Genomic DNA, 19535 nt, shown 5'->3' with positions numbered 1-19535 from the left:
TCCCCCATTGTTGTATCATCGTATTCAGGGAACCCATGGCCAGGATAGCTGTCGTCGTCCTCTTCTTCTTCATTGTCTTCCATCATAACCCCTCTTTCTCCGTGCTTCGTCCAAACATTATAGTGGGGCATGAAACCGGACTCAAACAGGTGGATGTGAATGGTTCTTGAGTTAGAGTAATTGTCATCATTCTTACAGCCAGCACATGGACAAGGCATAAAACCATCCGCCCACTTGTTTGCCTCAACCGCAAGCAGAAAAATATGCACGCCATTAATGAACTCGGGAGAGCATCGGTCATCGTACATCCATTGTCGGCTCATCTTCATTACACAACACCGAAAAGACCAAATTAATACAAGTTCATACATAAGTTCATAAAAGTTCATACATAAAGTTCATACAACACTTAAATGCAACAAACAAATAACTCTCTAGCTAAAGCATTTAAATGCAACAACAAATGCGATCAAGATCGCAACTAAGGTAACAATTGATCCAACAGCATAATGATACCAAGCCTCACTATCAATGGCATATTTTCTAATCTTTCTAATCTTCAAGCGCATTTTCTCCATCTTGATCTTGTGATCATCGACGACATCGGCAACATGCAACTCCAATTCCATCTTCTCCCCCTCAATTCTTTTCAATTTTTCTTTCAAATACTCGTTTTCTCTTTCAACTAAATTTAACCTCTCGACAATAGGGTCGGTTGGAATTTCCGGTTCACATACCTCCTAGATAAAAATATCTATGTCAACTTGATGGGCATAATTTGTCATAAACACGAAATGCAACAAATAGTTTTAAAAGAGAATATACCACATCCGAATCATAACACGGACGAGGGCCGACGGGGACGGATATCAAAACCATGGCACTATGTATAACAAACAACGTACGGGTAAGATAATTATACGAGTAACTATATATCCAAATCACACAAACATGAATTTTTTACATAAAAAATATAAGAACAAGAGGCTCGCCACAAGGTGGTGCCGGCGACGGGACGGTGCGGGCGATCGATGGTGGTTACGACGGAGATTTACAAGGCACTAAGTAAACCACACCTACATATGCAAACTAAGTGTTATTTTGAACTCAAATTGCATATAAATAAAATACTACCACATATATAAAGTTCCTCCCAAATAACTAAAACCCACAAATTAATCACTATATAAACCATTGCAAGAGCTAATCTAGCAATGAGAGATGAAAGGACAAAGTTGCTAACCTTTGTGATCATTTGAATGGATGAGGGCCTTCAAATCTTGACAAAATTTGGGAAAAATTTGTGATGAGCTCGAGAGGAAGAAGGGAAGAATAGAGAGGAGAGGGGAAAGGGGGAAGAACAGAGCACGGGTGGACGAAGGGTTTATATAGGACGACCTTTAGTACCGGTTCGACGCACGAACCGGTACTAAAGGTGCTGGAGGGGCCCTAGACTGACAACATCCTGCCACCACTCTCTTTAGTACCGGCTCGTGGCACGAACCGGTGCTAAAAGTTCAGCACAAACCGGTACTAATGAGAGCGGCATGTCTAGCCATTAGAACCGGCACTAATGATCGCATTAGTGCCGGCTCAAATTCAAACCGGGACTAATGAGCTGAACATTTGACCCTTTTTCTACTAGTGTGGGTATCTTATGACTTACATGTAGGAGCAGAAGTTGAGTGTCGAAAGATGGCAATTTAAGATTAAACACTTACGACAGTTTTGAGGGGTTGGGCCTCGAACAATAGTGGTATTTATAAGCAGTAGAAAGAGAGTCTGCTTAATATCATAGACAATCTCGATATTAAACCCGAGCATAACTCGCTAGACATTGATGAGTGAGTGGCTAAAAGAGAGGTTGAGGTCAGTTTGGTGAAGCTTCTCCGAGAAAAGAAGAGATCAAATGGGTGCTTAGAGCTAAAGTACATCGCGTGATTCAAGGTGATAATAATACACAATTTTTCCATATGATTGCCAATGGGAAACATAGGAAAAAATAATCATACAACTTGAACCGGACGAAGGCATAATTGTTAGTCATGAGAACCATAAGATGCATATTACCAATTTTTACAAAAAATTGTTCGGGGCCCATTGAGAATTATGTCTCACTTAACGAGAGTGGAGTTGAGGACATACCACAACTGGGAGATGATAAGAATGAGGTTCTCATAGCCCAGTTTTCCGAGAAGGAAGTGCTTGAGGCTATTTCGCAAATTAAAAATAACAAAGCACCTGGTCTAGGTGGCTTCCCAGTAGAGTTCTATAAGTGGTGATGGGATATTATTAAGGGCGACTTGATGCCTATGTTCCACGATATGTTTAATGGTCACTTACAACTATTTAAATTGAACTTTAGAACAATCACATTGTTACCAAATAAGGTAGAAGCGGTTCATATTGAGAAGTTTAGACCGATATGTTAGCCTAATGTCAGCTTCAAGATTTTGACAAAAGTTGGTATGGACCGTCTGACACAGATTGCTCATTTTGTGGTTCAACCAACTCAAGTTGACTTCATGCCTGGGCGACACATACTCGAGGTAGTTGTCGTCCTCCATGAAATCCATTCGAACAAACTTGATGGAGTGGTCTTCAACATGGATTTCGAAAAGGTTTATTATAAAGTGAAGTGGCCATTCTTACAACAAGCCTTGTGTATGAAAGGGTTCGATGCGGCCTCGTGGAAGTAGGTCGAATATTTTGTACAGGAAGGCAGCACTGGAATCATTGTTCATGATGATATAGGTCATTACTTCCAAACGCAAAAAGGATTGAGGGAGGGAGATCCGATGTCTCCTATCCTTTTTAATGGTGTCCTTGATATGTTGGCCGTTCTCATCAATAAAGCGAAAGAAGACGGCCAGGTAGGTGGTCATATCCCACATCTGGTGGATGGTGGGGTATCCATTCTAGAATATGCAGATGTGACAGCCTGGATTTTGCCTTCTCTCTTTTCCCAGACTTGCCTTCTCTCTGTTTCCGGACTTGGTTTTTGCCTTGCATTGATTTGGATTTTGGAATCATTTCAAATGGACTTGTCACTTGGGCATACCCTTGACTTTCACCCAAGTGACCCATCTACTTCTCATTCAACTTTATTTCTCTGTTAAATCCCCAAAATAATCAAATGAATATTTTTCATAAAAGAAAAATATTCATTTTCCCCTCTGAAACTCTATTCAGAAACTTGTGCTCCAAAGCAACCCCAATTTTTATTGCTCCCAAAAGTCTGAAACAATTCCTGAATATTCTTTGGACCTTGGCACACCTTCCCAAGCAAAAATATTGCATGATTTTTGTAATATTTTTTCTATAGAAAATCATTTCTCTTCTGGCCCAAAATTCCAGTTTGTACAGCAAGTACATTTTTCCTTGATCATTTGGCCCTGATCTTTCTTGAGCTTAACTACCCTCCTAAGAAAACCTAAACCCCAGGAGATCAGCCCTAATGGCCATCTAGAAGCTAGCCAAACTTGGCCACCAAGTTTCTGGTCAGAAACTTGCCAGCTTGGTTGGGTCAATTCTGGTCGGCCTGGGTATGAGCTTTCAACTTTCCTAGACTAAACACTGCGTGGACTAGAGCGTAGACAAGGTTTGGCAGCGTTTGGGCGTCGTCTTGACCATGCCAGCGTGGTGATCATGTGAAGACACGGTGCATGGCAGCTACTCGACGCGCTCCGGGTGTCACCATCTCCTTATTTCAATGCATGCTCGATCCAGCGCTCGCTGACGCCTGCCACGCCGCGCCACCAGCCCCGACCCATCACCCTTGACCCCTCCCTGGCGCTCGCCGACGCCGGAGATGCCGCAGTGAGCACGAGCACGTCGCGGCCAAAAGCCACAGTGCGCGCGTGCGCTTGTCCTCTCCCCCCCCCCCCGTGTCCTGTGCTCGTCCCCAAGCGTGGGCAGCTCCCACAGTGACGTTGCACGCTTGCCCCCTCGCACTGGAGCGCTTCGTCGCCGTTCGCCGGCTTCTAGAGAGCTCGGGCGGCGACACGATACCCCCCTCGCTACGGCTATAAATAAGGCCTCCCTCCTCGTTTCCTAGCCACGCACCACTCCTCACCACCTCCACGAACACGTAGAAGGGCCACAGCCCGGTCGAGCAGGCCTCTGGCCATCTGCCCCGACCGGAGAACTCCGGCGACCTCCCCAGCTCGACCACCTTGCTCCGGTGCCTCTCGAGCTCGACCAACTGCTCGGGCGTGGTATTGGTGGTCCCTTCGTGCTGCCTAGATGCTGCTGAGCCACCGGAGCCGCCTCTAGCCGTCGTCTTCTTCCACTCCGGTGAATCCCGTCCGCCACCGCAGCTTGTGAGCTTGACCGCGAGCAGCTCCGGCCATCCCATGCCACGGGTACGGGCAGGTACGCCGTGAACCCAGCTTCAATTCTATCCCTCTCATCTAGCCCCAAACCCCCTCCTCGCCGGCGTGAGCTCCGGCAAATCGCCGCCACCCTCTAATCTTGTTTTCCCCCTCTCTCTCCTGACATGCGGGGCCCACGCATCAGCCTCACCACTCGCACCCGAAGCGGTACGAGTGGAGGCGTATTTCTCTTTTACGCCTTCGACGTCACCCCCAGGAATTTCTGCTTAATTCAAATTTACTCAGAAATTGACCCAAACTTTGACCAGCCACCATTTCTAAACCATAAGTCCAAATGATTTGATTCTTTTTGCATTGTCTTTGTTTCAGAAAGATCTAGCAGCAGACCAAAAGGTGGATTTTTCCTTGCTGTCTAGAATTTATGGTGATTTTCAGAATGGTTTTTATGTGTGTTTTTGAGGTTTTTAATTATTTTCATAAGGAGAAGCTTGTCTTGAAGCAAACCAAGAGGGGTGTGATCCTCCTATACACTGAGGCAAGGCACACCAGCATTTGGATGGTGTTGTTTCAATGTCTATGATTTTCTACTTGAATATGAGTTCTTAATTGCAATTAAAAAATTTATAAATAAATTTTGTTAATAGCTAGTTATTTTATCATGCTTGATATGCTTGTTTTAGTTACTGGTAAATTGCATGAACTTGTTTGGTCAAGTAGAATGAAATTTTGCATTAGTTATATTGCTATGGTAGAAAATGATAGTTCTTTTATTAAGTGACATTTTCATATATGTGATGAGCTAATAAAAATATAGCTGGCTAACAAAAATGAATTAGGTCCGGTGAGGTTATTGATCCTAAGTATTGCAAGATAATTATGTTGATAAGTTTGATCCATATCCATGTGTTGTTTGCTTTGCATGTCGATTAGTTGTGTGATTAAGTCCCAATATCATTGATATTTATAAAAAGTTTTTGTCAAAGTTAAACTTGATTAAGTTCAACTTGAATATGATGTTGATCACATCATGGTGCCACTGAATCGGGTTTTTATTCAGTGCGACCACATTTACCTTGTGGGAAGGTCTTGATTCGGTCCTTTGTTCTGCCTCTCACCGGTGCCTCTCGCGAGAGAAGGTTATGAGCGTGCATACCCTGGCCCAGTAAGCAGACATAACCTTGTGTGCTCGTTTTTGTTTTTATGGTACCTTGTCCCCGTTTGGGACCGTTTTGCCATGACGGTGGCCGTTGGTGCCTTTGGTAGGCACGGGGCCACCCAAGACCTAGCCTGAGAGGGAGTTGGTCGGAGTGGCTGAGAGAGTGCCATGACAAAGAGAGGGTTTCGTCGGAACGCTTTGGTCCACCCGAATGGGAGTCCGAGGCCAGGTGTTCCGTAGTGTGGGCAAAGTGCGCTACCTCTGCAGAGTGTATTTAATCTATTGATAGCCGCGTCCTCGGTTATGGGCATAGCTCGGAAGTAAGTCACACCTTGGATCAACTTTTATAATTAATCTTGCAAACTAAATGATTGTTGTGATGCTTTGTGTTTCATGAACTCTCGAGTTGTTCATCAGCGGTTGGTTTTCAGTTGTGACCCCGCTCTAGTCACAATTGGGTTACGAGGTAACCATCTGGTAAGCGAGTCTGTGAGACTCGGTGCGCGTATTGGTTTCATTGCATCTCTAGTAGTTCTTGCTTTACATTAATTTGATTAATTATCATGATATTGTCTGTCATCGTGCATATGTTTGTTGTGAGCTTGCAAGTACATTCAATGTACTGACCTGGCGTGTCATGCCAGCTTTCAGGCAAGCCAGTTCACATCGGAGCGCATCTCGCGTCTAGGCCGTGTCCACGTCGGTGTCCCTGTGCTATGGAGTTCCACTTCGTCGTTCTTCCGCTGCCGCGTAGTTCGTGTGACCGAGGCCCTCTTCATGTTCATTAAATAATGTACATACTGTCCTGCAGCACCGTGCGTGCAGCTTGGCCTCGTATCTCAATGTAATATCAGACTTATGTAATCCGCTAGCATCAATAAAGCAGTTGTTTATGTACCATCACTACAAAAAAATACACTCCCGTGATGATACGTGTTTCTCATAGTAGGTCACGTTTTCTGTCATGCATGTACATACATGACAAATTTATGACAGAATCAAGATAGTCATACCTATGCTGTCGTAGAAGTGTTCCATGACATTACCAAAATAATCATCACGGAAGTGTCCACTTCCATGACGATAAATCGCGCGTCACAGAAGTGCTTTCGTCAAGGGTGACCGACACGTGGCATCCACCGTAACGGAATGCCATTAAGCTATCGGGTCCGGTTTTGGATCCGATAACCCGTTAACAGCCCCGACCAATGGGGATTTTTGATGACCCACGAGTATAGGGGATCTATCGTAGTCCTTTCGATAAGTAAGAGTGTCGAACCCAACGAGGAGCAGAAGGAAATGATAAGTGGTTTTCAGCAAGGTATTCTCTCCAAGCACTAAAATTATAGGTAATAGATATTTTTGTGATAAGATAATTTGTAGCGGGTAACAAGCAACAATAGTAAATAAAGTGCAGCAAGGTGGCCCAATCCTTTTTGTAGCAAAGGACAAACCTGGACAAACTCTTATATAGAGAAAAGCGCTCCCGAGGACACATGGGAATTATCGTCAAGCTAGTTTTCATCACGTTCATATGATTCGCGTTCGGTACTTTGATAATTTGATATGTGGGTGGACCGGTGCTTGGGTGCTGCCCTTACTTGGACAAGCATCCCACTTATGATTAACTCCTACTGCAAGCATCCCCAACTACAAAAGAAGTATTAAGGTAAACTTAACCATAGCATGAAACAGATGGATCCAAATCAGCCCCTTACGAAGCAACACATAAACTAGGGTTTAAGCTTCTGTCACTCTAGTAACCCATCATCTACTTATTACTTCCCAATGCCTTCCCCTAGGCCCAAATAATGGTGAAGTTTCATGTAGTCGACGTTCACATGACACCACTAGAGGAGAGACAACATACATCTCATCAAAATATCGAACGAATACCAAATTCACATGACTACTAATAGCAAGACTTCCCCCATGTTCTTAGGAACAAACGTAACTACTCACAAAGCATATTCATGTTCATAATCATAGGATTATTAATATGCATATAGGATCTGAACATATGATCTTCCACCCAATAAACCAACTAGCATCAACTACGAGGAGTAATCAACACTACTAGCAACCTACAGGTACCAATCCCAGGCTTAGAGACAAGAATTGGATACAAGAGATGAACTAGGGTATTAGAGGAGATGGTGCTGGTGAAGATGTTGATGGAGATTGGCCCCCTCCCGATGAGAGGAGCGTTGGTGATGACGATGGCAATGATTTCCCCCTCCCGGAGGGAAGTGTCCCCGGCAGAACAGCTCCGCCAGAGCCCTAGATTGGTTCCGCCAAGGTTCCGCCCGGCAGAACAGCTCCGCCAGAGCCCTAGAATTTATTCCCCCTCTCGAAAGCTTGCTTATGATTTTTCTTCGGACGAAAGACTTCATATAGCAGAAGATGGCCACCGGAGGGCCATCAGGGGGGCCACGAGGCAGGGGGCGCGCCCCCCACCCTCGTGCCCAGGGTGTGGGTCCCCTCTGGTATTTTCTTCGCTCAGTGTTTTTTATTATTTCCAAAAATAAATTCCGTGGATTTTCAAGACTTTTGGAGTTGTGCAGAATAGGTCTCTAATATTTGCTCCTTTTCTAGCCCAGAATTCCAGCTGCCGGCATTCTCCCTCTTTATGTAAACCTTGTAAAATAAGAGAGAATAGGCATAAGTATTGTGACATAATGTGTAATAACAGCCCATAATGCGATAAATATCAATATTAAAGCATGATGCAAAATGGACGTATCAACTCCCCCAAGCTTATACCTCGCTTGTCCTCAAGCGGAAGCCGATAACGATAAATATGTCCACATGTTTAGAGGTAGAGGTGTTGATAAAATAAAATACGGACATGAGGGCATCATGATTAATCTTATAACAGCAACATATATATATATATATACATATATTTTGTCATATGATCTATTATGCTTAGATAATAATCTATTCACAATGTCAAGTATGAATCAGAAACTTCATTGAGAACCAACAAACTATAATCTCAGTCATTGAAGCAATTGCAATTTATCATAACATCAGAAAGAGTCAATATAAGAGCTTTTCAGCAAGTCCACATACTCAACTATCATTTAGTCTTTCACAACTGCTAACACTCACGCAGTACTTGTGGTTACGGAGTTTTAATCGGACACAGAGAAAGATAGGGGCTTATAGTTTCGCCTCCAAACTTTTTACCTCAAGGGTAATGTCAACAATAATAGTTCATGCTAACTTACATCCAATTGGATATATATATCAGGATCTTTCCAACACAATGTGCTTGCCAAAGGATAAAATGTAAAAAAGGAAAGGTGAAGATCACCATGACTCTTGCATAAGGTAGAAGATAAAAGTAAAAGATAGGCCCTTCGTAGAGGGAAGCAGAGGTTGTCATGCGCTTTCAGGGTTGGGTGCATAAAATCTTAATGCAAAAGAACGTCACTTTATATTGCCACTTGTGATATGGACCTTTATTATGCAGTCCGTCGCTTTTATTTCTTCCATGTCACAAGATCGTATAAAGCTTATTTCCTCTACACTAATCAATCATACATATTTAGAGAGCAATTTTTATTGCTTGCACCGATGACAACTTACTTGAAGGATCTTACTCAATCCATAGGTAGATATGGTGGACTCTCATGGCAAAACTGGGTTTAAGGGTATTGGAAGCACAAGTAGTATCTCTACTTGGTGCAAACAATTTGGCTAGCATGAGGGAGAAAGGCAAGCTCAACATGTTGGATGATCCATGACAATATACTTTATTTTCGATATAAGAAAACATAACCCATTACATTGTCTTCCTTGTCCAACATCAACTCTTTAGCATGCCATATTTTAATGAGTGCTCACAATCATAAAAGATGTCCAAGATAGTATATTTATATGTGACACCTCTCTTTCTTTATTACTTCCTATTAATTGCAACGATGACCAAAGCTATGTTTGTCAACTCTCACCAATATTTAATCATCATACTCTTTCTATGTGAAGTCATTACTCTCCATAAGATCAATATGATCTCTTTGTTTCTTTTTATTCTTTCTCTTTTCTTTTATTCCCTCAAGATCATGGCAAAATAATCAAGCCCTTGACTCAACACTAATCTTTATTATATATATAACTCACAGACTCGATTACATAGAGGGATCATAAAGCAAAACTCAAAACTAGATCATATCAAAAACTTTATTCTACTAGATCAAGATATTACTAAAAGGATCGAACTAAGAAAAACGGTAAAGATAGAGATGTGATGGTGATACGATACAGGGGCACCTCCCCCAAGCTTGGCAGTTGCCAAGGGGAGTGCCCATACCCATATGATTATGTCTCCCTTGCTGGTGAAGAAGATGGTGGTGATGAAGGAGTTGTTGATGATGACAGTTGTGTCTTTAGCTTCTTCATACTGTAATTGAGAAGAGCAATTTCCTCCTTTAAATCATCGACCTCCGATTCCAGCTTCAAGATCTTGTCACATAAATCTCCTTTACTTTTCTGCCGAAAACGAGAAGGAATAGATCGGTTGTTAGATAGTTTAGCCCTCTTAGGGAGACTAGATTTCTTGTACTTCACGTGCATATCCCCAGGTTGAGGTAGAGGGACGTCCTCCTCCTCCGAACTTGAATCATTGATCCTCATCAAATGAGCATCCGCCTCCTCATCCGTAGTTCGACCACAAGGAGATAGATCCCCATAGGTCTTTGGGTCAGCAATGAGGTGCGAGACATAGCTCTCTCCATCGGAATCCTGAGATGACATCTTGCTCCAAATCTGCTACAGAAACAGCTAGAAACAAAAACAGAGGATATTTGTGTGATACGGTGGTCAAAACCTTCGGGAGATTATATAATGAATTTTTACCGACCGAAATACGTATCGTGCAAGAAAAATGAGTCCGGAGAGTGCACGAGGTGCCCACGAGGCAGGGGGCGTGCCCTCCACCCACGTGGATGCCTCGTGTCCTTCCCGGACTGCTTCTTATTTTCCTATTTTTCTAAATATTCCAAAACGGAGAAAAATTGCCATTAGAACTGTTTTGGAGTCGGTTTACTTACCGTACCACATACCTATTCCTTTTCAGAGTCTGAAACGTTCTGGAAAGTGTCTCTTATGTATTCCTCCGGTGTTACAGTTTCAATAATATTCGTTTCAATATTTATGGGATTACCTGAGATATAATGTTTGATTCTTTGACCGTTAACCACCTTCGGATTTGTGCCTTCGAAGTTGTTGATTTTTATGGCACCGGAATTATACATCCTCGATAACATAAGGACCTTCCCATTTAGAGAGAGGTTTTCCTGCAAAAAATCTTAAACGAGAGTTGTATAGCAATACATAATCACCTACATTAAACTCACGCTTTTGTATCCTTTTGTCATGCCATCTTTTAAATTTTTCTTTAAACAACTTGGCATTCTCATAGGCTTGGGTTCTCCATTCATCAAGTGAGCTAATGTCAAATAACCTCTTCTCGCCGGCAAGTTTGAAATCATAATTGAGCTCTTTAATAGCCCAATATGCCTTATGTTCTAATTCGAGAGGTAGGTGACATGCTTTTCCATAAACCATTTTATAGGGAGACATACCCATAGGATTTTTATATGCAGTTCTATAGGCCCATAATGCATCATCAAGTTTCTTGGACCAATTCTTTCTAGATCTATTAACAGTCTTTTGCAAAATTAATTTGAGCTCTCTATTACTCAATTCTACTTGACCACTAGACTGTGGGTGGTATGGAGATGCAATTCTATGATTAACATCATACTTAGCTAGCATTTTACGAAAAGCACCATGAATAAAATGTGAACCACCATCAGTCATTAAATATCTAGGGACTCCAAACCTCGGAAAAATAGCTTCTTTAAGCATCTTAATAGAGGTGTTATGATAAGCACTACTAGTTGGAATAGCTTCTACCCACTTAGTAACGTAATCAACAGCAACTAAAATATGTGTATATCCATTAGAGGCAGGAAACGGTCCCATATAATCAAAGCCCCAAACATCAAATGGTTCAATAATGAGTGAATAATTCATAGGCATTTCCTGACGTCTACTAATATTACCAGTTCTTTGACATTCATCACAAGATAAGACAAACTTACGAGCATCCTTGAAGAGAGTAGGCCAATAAAAACCGGATTGCAATACCTTATGTGCAGTTCTATCTCCAGCGTGATGTCCTCCATAAGCCTCAGAGTGACACTTGCGTAGGATCTGTTCCTGTTCATGCTCAGGTACACAACGCCTAATAACACCATCTACTCCTTCTTTATAAAGATGCGGGTCATCCCAGAAGTAATGTCTTAAATCATAGAAAAACTTTTTCTTTTGTTGGTATGTGAAACTAGGTGGTATAAATTTAGCAACAATGTAATTAGCATAATCAGCATACCATGGAGCAGTACGAGAAGCGTTTATGACATTTAATTGTTCATCAGGAAAGCTATCATCAATAGGTAGTGGGTCATCAAGAACATTTTATAACCTAGACAAGTTGTCTGCAATGGGGTTCTCAGCTCCCTTTCTATCAATAATATGCAAATCAAATTCTTGTAGCAAGAGAACCCATCTAATAAGTCTAGGTTTAGCATCTTTCTTTTCCATAAGATATTTAATAGCAGCATGATTAGTATGAATAGTTACTTTAGAATCAACAATATAAGGTCTAAACATATCACAAGCAAATACAACTGCTAAGAATTCCTTTTCAGTGGTAGCATAATTTCTCTGAGCACTATCTAGAGTTTTACTAGCATATTGAATAACATTTAATTTCTTATCGACTCTTTGCCCTAGAACAGCACCTACAGCATAATCGCTAGCATCACACATAATTTCAAAAGGTAAATTCCAATCAGGTGGCTGAACAATAGGTGCAGAGATTAATGCTTTCTTAAGTATTTCAAATGCTTCTACACAATCATCATCAAAGACAAATGGTATATCTTTTTTTAAGAGATTAGTCAGAGGCCGATAAATTTTTTGAGAAGTCCTTAATGAACCTCCTATAAAAACCGGCATGACCAAGAAAACTTCTTATACCTTTGATGTCCTTGGGACATGACATCTTTTCAATAGCATCAACTTTCGCTTTAACAACCTCAATCCCTCTTTCAGAAATTTTATGCCCCAAGACAATACCTTCATTAACCATAAAGTGGCATTTCTCCCAATTCAAGACAAGATTATTTTCTTCACATCTCTGCAAAACTCGATCAAGGTTGCTCAAGCAATCATCAAAAGAGGATCCATAAACGGAGAAATCGTCCAAGAAAACCTGACAAATCTTTTCACAAAAATCAGAGAATATAGCCATCATGCATCTTTGAAAGGTAGCAGGTGCATTACATAAACTAAAGGCATACGTCTATAAGCAAAAGTACCGAAAGGGCAAGTAAAAGTGGTCTTTGCTTGATCATCAGCTGACACGGGTATTTGAGAGAAACCAGAATAACCATCTAGAAAGCAAAAATGTGTGTGTTTAGATAATCTTTCTAGCATTTGATCAATGGATGGCAAGGGGTAATGATCTTTTTTAGTAGCTTTATTTAATTTGTGGTAATCAATTACCATCCTATAACCTGTAATAATTCTTTGTGGAATCAATTCATCTTTATCATTAGGAACGACAGTAATACCTCCCTTCTTAGGAACACAATGGACAGGACTTACCCACTGACTATCAGCAATGGGATAAATTATACCTGCCTCAAGGAGCTTTAGTATTTCCTTTCTTACCACTTCCTTCATCTTAGGATTTAATCATCGTTGATGATCAATAACTGGTTTGGCATCTTTCTCCAAATTTATTTTGTGTTGACATAGAGTGGGACTAATGCCCTTGAGATCATCAAGAGTATATCCAATAGCAGCACGGTGCTTTTTCAGAGTTTCCAATAATTTTTCTTCCTCCTTCTTTGAAAGGTTAGCACTAATAATAACAGGATATATCTTCTTTTCATCAAGATAAGCATATTTAAGTGTATCAGGTAAAGGTTTAAACTCAAACACGGGATCACCCTTGGGTGGAGGAGGATCCCCTAGTATTTCAACAGGCAAGTTGTGTTTCAGAATAGGTCCCTATTTAAAGAATACTTCATCTATTTCCCTTCTTTCATTCATAAACATATCATTTTCATGGTCTAGCAAATATTGTTCTAAAGGATCATTAGGAGGCACATCAATAGAAGCAAGACCAATAATTTCATCCTTACTAGGCAATTCCTCTTCACGGTGTTGTCTACAAAATTTAGAAAAGTTAAACTCATGAGACATATCACCTAGACCAATAGTAACAACGTCCTTTTCGCAGTCTATCTTAGCATTAACAGTGTTCAAGAAGGGTCTACCAAATATAATGGTACAAAAGCTATCTTGTGGGGAACCAAGAACAAGAAAATCAGCAGGATATTTAGTTTTCCCACACAAGACTTCAAGATCTCTAACAATCCCAATTGGTGAAATAGTATCTATTGGCAAGCTTAATGGTGACATCAATTTCTTCTAACTCAGCAGGTGCAATATCATGCATAATTTCTTTGTATAAGTCAATAGGTATTGCACTAGCACTGGCACCCATATCACACAAGCCATGATAACAATGATCTCCTATTTTAACAGAAATAACAGGCATGCCTACCACAGGCCTATGTTTATCTTTAGCACTAGGTTTGGCAATTCTAGCAGTCTCATCACAGAAATAAATAACATGCCCATCAATATTATCAGCCAAGAGATCTTTAACCATAGCAATATTAGGTTCAACTTTAACTTGTTTAGGAGGTTTGTGTGTCCTAATATTACTTTTGTTGACTACAGTTGAAGCTTTTGCATGATCCTTTATTCTAACAGGGAAAGGTGGTTTCTCAACATAAGCAGTAGGAACAATAGGATCATTATAAGTGATAGTCTTTTCTTCAACTTTAATAGGTGCAACTACTTTTACTTGAACGGAAGGATTATATTTAAACCACTTCTCCTTGGGGAGATCAACGTGAGCAGCAAAAGATTCACAAAAAGAAGTTACTATCTCAGAGTCAAGTCCATATTTAGTGCTAAATTTACGGAAAACATCGGTATCCATAAAAGATTTAACACAATCAAACTTAGGTGTTATACCTGACTCCTTACCTTCGTCGAGATCCCAATCTTCAGAGTTGCATTTAATTCTTTCCAATAAATTCCATTTGAATTCAATAGTCTTCATCATAAAGGAACCAGCACAAGAAGTATCGAGCATGGTGCAATTGTTGTCAGAAAGCCGAGCATAAAAATTTGGAATAATCATTTCTGTTGAGAGCTCATGATTGGGGCATTAATATAACATTGAATTAAGCCTCCCCCAAGCTTGAGCGATGCTTTCTCCTTTGGGAGGCCAAAAATTGTATATATAATTACGATCATGATGAACGAGATGCATAGGATAAAACTTCTGATGAAATTCCAATTTCAATCGCTTGTAATCCCATATCATCACATAGCCTGTACCATGTCAATTCATCTCCCTTCAAAGATAAAGGGAAGACCTTCTTCTTGATAACATCATCGGGCATACCTTCAGGCTTAAATAATCCACAAACTTCATCCACATAGATTAGGTGTAAATCGGGATGCAATGTTCCATCTCCTGCAAAAGGATTAGCTAGCAGTTTCTCTATCATACCCGAAGGAATTTCAAAGTAAAAAATTTCATTTTCAGTAGGTTCAGTAGGTTGAGGAGCAACTCTTTGCTCTACTAGTTGGGGTGAAGATACCTTGAACAAGCCCCTCAGAGGATTACTTTCCTTAGCAACAAGTGACAGTAAATTTTAGCACACTATATAAATTTTTCCTTACCAAATTCCACCAACCAGAGGCGCTTCACTCCCCGGCAACGGCGCCAGAAAAGAGTCTTGATGACCCACAAGTATAGGGAATCTATCGTAGTCCTTTCGATAAGTAAGAGTGTTGAACCCAACGAGGAGCAGAAGGAAATGATAAGCGGTTTTCAGCAAGGTATTCTCTGCAAGCACTGAAATTATAGGTAACAGATAGTTTTGTGATAAGATAATTTGTAACGGGTAACAAGCAAAAATAGTAAATAAAGTGCAGCAAGTTGTCCCAATCCTTTTTGTAGCAAAGGACAAACCTGGACAAACTCTTATATAGAGAAAAGCGCTCCCGAGGACACATGGGAATTATCGTCAAGCTAGTTTTCATCACGTTCATATGATTCGCGTTCGGTACTTTGATAATTTGATATGTGGGTGGACCGGTGCTTGGGTGCTGCCCTTACTTGGACAAGCATCCCACTTATGATTAACTCCTACTGCAAGCATCCCCAACTACAAAAGAAGTATTAAGGTAAACTTAACCATAGCATGAAACAGATGGATCCAAATCAGCCCCTTACGAAGCAACGCATAAACTAGGGTTTAAGCTTCTGTCACTCTAGTAACCCATCATCTACTTATTACTTCACAATGCCTTCCTCTAGGCCCAAATAATGGTGAAGTTTCATGTAGTCGACATTCACATGACACCACTAGAGGAGAGACAACATACATCTCATCAAAATATCGAACGAATACCAAATTCACATGACTACTAATAGCAAGACTTCTCCCATGCTCTTAGGAACAAACATAACTACTCACAAAGCATATTCCTGTTCATAATCCGAGGATTATTAATATGCATATAGGATCTGAACATATGATCTTCCACCAAATAAACCAACTAGCATCAACTACGAGGAGTAATCAACACTACTAGCAACCTACAGGTACCAATCCCAGGCTTAGAGATAAGAATTGGATACAAGAGATGAACTAGGGTCTCTAGTATTTTTTATTATTTCCAAAAATAACTTCTGTGGAGTTTCAGGACTTTTGGAGTTGTACAGAATAGGTCTCTAATATTTTCTCCTTTTCTAGCCCAGAATTCCAGCTGCCGGCATTCTCCCTCTTTATGTAAACCTTGTAAAATAAGAGAGAATAGTCATAAGTATTATGACATAATGTGTAATAACATCCCATAATGCGATAAATATCAATATAAAAGCATGATGCAAAATGGACGTATCAATTTTCCACGTGTAAAATCATCTTTGGCTGGAGGGAACACGCGTCGGCTCGCCGTTGGGACAGATGTCATCCACTCATTGGACCCAAAGCGCCTATGATACGTCGACACGTGGCACGGCCCAACAGAGGCCCATTCCTGTGAAAAGGCCGGCCCGTTTGACTTGGTCAAAAGGTGGCGAGCCGGCCCATGGCAAGCCTGTTAACGGCCTGTTCGCATATAGCCCATTTACAGCCCGCTAACCCAGGGCCCGTTTACGGCTTCTCCGAATTAGGCCCAGTAGCGTCATCTGGGCCTTCCAATATATTTCCAGCCCGTTTTAACTTCCGGCCAATGTATGGCCCATAATGTCTTTTGGCCCATATGAGGCCCTTAGTAACGCTCGGCCCATTAAGGGCCCGTGGTAAAACTGGCCCGTAATGAACAGTGTATCACTTTATACCCATTAACGGCCCATTATTCTGTTGGGCCGTTTCCAGCCCATGTTATCTTTCGGCCTTCTCAGGGCCCATTTATTCTTGGGCTCATTTCCAGCATTCGGTTACTTACGGCCCGTTACTGTCATTTTCTGCTTGTGAGCCAAATTCAGCCCGTGCTTACAGTCGGCCCGTTTGTGGCCCGTTAATACGTTGGGCCATTTTCATAGCGTCATCAAATACGGCCGATTAACGACGGCCCATTATGGTCGGCCCATGAACGGACGATTCCAACTCTAGCCCAGTTACGGCCATAAAGCGGTATGTTATTGGCCCATGTTTGGGCAATCGATCATACGGCCCGTATAAGGCCCATTGATGATATGGCCCGTAGAAGGCCCATTGATGATACGGCCCGTAGAAGGCCCATTGTTTCTACGCCCCATAGAAGGCCCATTGTTTCTACGCCCCGTAGGAGGCCCATTGTTTCTACGTCCCGTAGAAGGCCCAGTGTCACATAGTAAATATGTAGCCCATGGTTATTGTGGTCTAGTTTTAAAAAATAGGTTATTGCGGCCACTAGCAAACCGCAGAAAAAGAACAGCACTGACTACAAGCAAACAAATAAACAAGACAACAACGAAATAAATAAGCAAGCAACTTACGCTAGGCTATCACGGCTATTACACATATTACATCCACTGGGCATCAAAGTTCGCCACCAGTGCAAATATAGGGAACAAAGCAGCATATCATATACACTGGTTGTCAAAGTTGGCAACCAGTGCAAATAAACGTCGCAGCAAAACAAGTACAGAACTGAAACCACTTCAGAAGATCTCAAGAAACAATATCCTGGGTACCCATAATGCTGGCAAGATGCTTAGCAAGCTTATTAATTTTCTCTTGTTTGGCGCTTAAATCCTCCATCGCTTGTTATTGCACCAGAAAGTATGCATCTGAATTCTGCAGGGACTTCCTCAGTCCTTCAGCTTCCTGTCGCAACACATCTGATCGATGTCTTTCAACTTGAAGCTGAGACTCAAGAGGACAAACTGATTCAGGCAGCGAGTTGGAAGAGCTTGTGCCAGCAGTAGTGGCCAGTAACTCGAACACTACATCAAGACAGGACTTATGGGTTCTCTCACTATCATCAAGGTAGTTTTTATCAGCTTTCTTGGAGACCAACAGGGATGTCTCACTATCTTGAACCTTATCTGCATTACTTCCTTCACCATTGCATAATGGGGTACTGTTCTCCAATATTTTGTCCGCATTCTAAAAGAGAAACAAGCAGACACATCACAGATTTACCATGTTGTATATGAAACTCATTTTGGTAAATCAGTTCAGTAGTAAAGTGCACAGGATAACAGCATGAAACAAACATATATCTATGTACCATGGTCACTTTATGGTCTATATCATTCTAGTTTTTGTTGCCAAATCAAGATAGAGACGCGGTTCAAATAATATTTGTTCAAGGGAAGCAGAATAGACAGAATATAAGTGTGGGAAACTATAGACACTTGTAATGTGCATAACATGAGAACATAACTGTTTATTCAATTGAAACTGAAATCAATATAGAGCAAGTTACAACAGCAAACCAGTTAAAGAAACAAGTTTAAAACATACCTGTTGCACCATTGGAATTTCAATTCCATCCTTCAAATTTGAAAATAGTTGGTCTGAGTAAATACAGTGATGCAAGAGCAAAGGAGTATGAACTATAGCTACAGAACCTGACCTGAGAACAATTCTTCTTCTCCTTTAAGCATTGAGTTGGGATTCGGAGTGGTGGTCCTTGTGCTTTGGGCACTGCAATTCCCTTACTAACTGCTCGTGTTTGGGTGCTCTGTGGTGGAGACGGTGCTGAGTCAACTGGAACTGGGTTACTATCTGCTGGGGTTGGGGTTAGAAGGGGTGTAGCTGGTTCTCTGTCCAACTGGGTAGGGGTACAATCTGCGAGAGTCTGGGTTATGTGTGGTGGGGATGGTTCTTGGGCAAGTACAACCGTGGTTCTATCTGCATCAACTGGTAGCACTATCTTTTCTGAAGACCGTGTTGTTACTCCCTTAGATACTGCCATCACCCTCTCCAATTCAAATGGCTGATAAACAAGAAAAGTAATTGAATGTACAGACATTGTATGATAGAGGTGCAATGGATAGTGGGGAATAAAAGAGGGCATGAAATAATTCACATTTATGTTGTCTAACCTAACAGGATAGCATGACACAATTTCACATATATGATGGCTAACTAAACAGGATAGCATGACAGAATTTGACATTATGATGGCTAACTAAAAAAGATGGAAAGACATAGTTCAAAATATGATGATTATGTAAACAGGATGACATGATATAACTATATAATGTGTTTATTAAATAGGTTGGCATGCCATATTCACATACATGCCGCCTATGGAAACATGGTAGAATGATATAATTCATGGATAGAATGACATAATTCAAAATATGATGACTGTAAACACTAAACAGGATGAGAAGATATAACTAGATGATGTCTTTAGTAAATGGGTTGCCATGC

Source organism: Triticum aestivum, chromosome 2D (assembly GCF_018294505.1).
Source record: "Triticum aestivum cultivar Chinese Spring chromosome 2D, IWGSC CS RefSeq v2.1, whole genome shotgun sequence".
NCBI classification, from domain to species: domain Eukaryota; kingdom Viridiplantae; phylum Streptophyta; class Magnoliopsida; order Poales; family Poaceae; genus Triticum; species Triticum aestivum.
The sequence above is the reverse complement of the archived record's forward strand: the minus strand, read 5'-3'. Positions refer to the sequence as shown.